Source organism: Eptatretus burgeri, chromosome 21, assembly GCF_056783735.1.
Source record: "Eptatretus burgeri isolate ZD-2024b chromosome 21, Ebu_testis_v1, whole genome shotgun sequence".
NCBI lineage: Eukaryota > Metazoa > Chordata > Myxini > Myxiniformes > Myxinidae > Eptatretus > Eptatretus burgeri.
Genome location: NC_140981.1, coordinates 564,550 through 567,979, shown reverse-complemented (window position 1 = coordinate 567,979; position 3,430 = coordinate 564,550).

Sequence of the window (3,430 nt, the reverse complement as noted above, 5' to 3'; positions counted from 1 at the left end):
CTTTGCACGACGGAGGATTCCCAGTCGGCGACTGGCTTTGGAGGCGAGGTTGGAAATGTGACTTTCCCAGGAAAGGTCATGGCAGATAGTGAGACCCAGAAGCTTGAAAGAAAAGACTTCTTCCAGAGGATTGTTGAGAAAGTGGATGGGGGGGGGGAGTTCTAAACGGTCCTTTCGAAGAGACATAGTGAGAGTGTGAGATTTGTCTGGATTGAAAGACATGTTCCACGTGTTTGACCAGTTTGTGATTTTACCCATATCTGCAGTGAGCGAAGTAGCTGCTGCTTGCTGGTCTGAGGGATAACAGATGGCACGGCAGAGGGTGGAGTCATCAGCAAAGAGATATAGAGCAAAGAGATATAGAGGATTTTCCAGAGAGTCGGAGAGATCATTGATGAAAACCAGAAAAAGAACAGAGCCCAGAACGCTACCTTGAGGAACTCCAGCCTGAACAGGAAGAGGGGATGAAAGAACTCCATGGAGCGCCACACGTTGACTGCGACAGGAGAGGAAGTCTGCGAGCCATGAGTGGAGATGGCCTTGGATACCATGGGAAGAGAGTTTGGTGAGTAGTGCAGGGTGCCAGACTGTGTCAAAAGCACGTGATATGTCCAGGGATACGGCTCAGATTTCCTGTCTGGCATTGAAGACCTCCATCCATTGATGGGAGAGCAGAAGCAGCATATCCAGAGAAGCGTGACCTGGTCTGAAACCAAATTGATGATCGGAAATCAAGCCATTGGAGAAGAGGAAGGATTTCATGTCTGAAGCGATGATGGATTCCATAACCTTGCTGATGATTGGGAGAAGGCTGATTGGTCTGCAGTTGCAGGGATCTGTTTTTGCACCTTTTTTATGCAGGGTGGTAATGTTTGCTGATTTCCCAGCAGATGGCAGATGACCTTGAGCAAATGAGAGGGTGAATAGAACAGAGAGAAGGTGAGCAAGAGCAGAAGAGCAGGCTTTGAGGACACGTGGGCTGATGCCGTCTGGACCGGTTGCAGAATCTGACTCGAGGTTTGAAAGCAAGCTCTCCACCTTGTCAGGAGAAAAGGACACAGAGTCCAGGGACAGTTGGGTGCGACTGGGTAAGGTGGGTAGAGAAAGTGATGGGTTTAGGACACAAGAATTAGCTGCAAACACCGAGTTTAGGCATTCAGCTTTTTCACGTGCGGTATCAGCAGTGCGGCAATTTGAGGTAAGGGAGGGGATGGAGGGGGAACATACACCAGAAACAGATTTGATTAAACGCCACCAGGATTTTGAGGAGGGAGAGAGGTTTGAGAGTTCAGACTTGAGATGAGAAAGATGTTGTTTTCTGGCTCTCCTGAGGGTAGATACACACTTGTTCCGAGCTTTGTGGAAGGAACTGAGATTGCCATCAGTTGGGTTTGCTTTCCATGAGGCAAAGGAAAGTTGTTTCAGGACAACTGCCTCGCCACAAGCTTCAGTAAACCAAAGGCGGGAGGAAGGGTAGGACAACTGAAGACGAGAGGGGATAATTCTGTGCATGAGGGAGAGCAAGTTTCTTTGAAAGAATTCCCAGGATGAGTTGATGTTTGAGAAAGTTGCGACAGGAGACCAGTCGATAAGTTTGATGGCTGCTTGGAGACCCTGCCAGTCGGCTTGAGTGAAATGCCAGACTCGACGGCGGTGAGGTGGTTCTCTGATAATTGCCAGATAGATGTCCACTTTGACAAGGACGTGGTCAGAAGAACCGATTGGAGCTGAGGTAGAGCAGCAGATATTGTCAGGGAAATTTGTCAAAATCAGATCCAGAAGAGATAGAGGACCATCGGTTGAAATCCGGGTCGGGAAATTGACTGATTGAGTCAGTCCCAATGAGTCGCAGAAAGCTTTAGCTGAGGTGCCATGACAGGTGAGAGAGGTACCCACACCTAGCCAACTGGCATGATGACAATTGAAGTCACCACATCAGAGGAAGAGAGAGTTTGTATGAGAAGATAGAAGATGGTCCATGTTTTCGGATAGTGAGGTGTAGATGGAGTCATCACTGTTAGGTGGACGGTACAGTACACATATAAACATGAGGTGGGAGTGGAGGGGAAGCCGTAGCTAGAGGTATTCCTGGGGGTGTGGGGGAGTGAGAGGAGTGCATGGAGAGTGAGGAATAGAGTCTTTGATGAAGAGAGCAACACCTCCACCAGGACGAGGCTCAGGTCTGTCATACCGGAGGAGGGAGTAACCGGGGAGAGATACTTGGGAGTCAGACACGTCTTGGGAGAGGAAAATTTCTGTTCGGCAGATTATGTCTGGTTTGACAGTGCCAGCCTGCATGGAAGGATCTGAAAGGTTTGAGCGAAGGCCCCGGATATTTGAGGTCTACGCTTTTGATGAAGAGGTAGGGGAGGAGGCTTTGGGTGCAGGGGGTGGGGGAGGGGGAGTGTCGGACAAGGGAGGAGGGGGGCGGTAAGGAGGGTTGTTGAAAGAGTGTGGGGGATTGCAGAATAGCTAGCGGAGGGGCCGAATGAGGAGGAGAAAAGGCTCTGTGGTGCTGGGGGGGGGACAAGAGAGGGGAAGAAGGCAGTTGAGGATTTGAGGAGGTGGAGTGAAGGGATGGAGGTGAGAGGGCAGTGGAAGGAGGTTGCTTGGGGGTGTGGGGGAGTGATTTGTTTTTTTGAGAGAGGTGAGAGGGAGGCTTGGAGGGAGAAGAGTGGGATAGTTGCTTTGAGAGTGAGGGGTGAGAGGGGTGAGTTGGCACTGAAGTTGGAAAAAAAGAATGGTTGATGGAAAGCGAACATTCATAGCAAACTGGGTTTTTTTTTAAGTTTTACGTCAGAGATGCGATTTAACACAATTCTTTATGGATGCAATAAAGGCGAATTCAGAGAATGGAGAGAAGAAACGCTGTAACAGTTGGATTTTTTAGGCAAGGAATGAAGGAGAGGTCGAAATGAGAGCAGTCTGTTGAAATAGCATAAGAGTAGTGCATTATGATACAGTAAAGAGTACCACATGTGTGAGAGAGGAAGATGAAGCATTATAAGATCGTTTTTGTTATTATTATTAATGTTTGAGAGTTTTCAACAGATTAGGTCATGGAAGTGTTGTAGAAAAATAGAGGAAGAAGAAGAAGAGGAGGAAGAAGAGGTGATGAAGAAGAAGAAGAAGAAGCAGAATCGGATTCGCGTTTTTGTTTTTATTTTTTTAAGATAAGAAATAGAGAGATTAGTTTGGAGAATGGGGGACGTTAGGAAAGTGGGGAGGATAGAAATTGAAGGTAATGGGGAGAAAAAACAAGCAACAAAAAAAAAACGATCGAACACCGAGGGGAACCGGTAGGCCTCAAGCCTCGGCCAAGGCCGAGGCCTCAAACACCCGGTAAGAACGTCGACAAAAACTCACAAAATAGCACGATTTTTGAAACAAAACCGAACTAGGAACACACAGTAACATGTAGGCGAGAAAA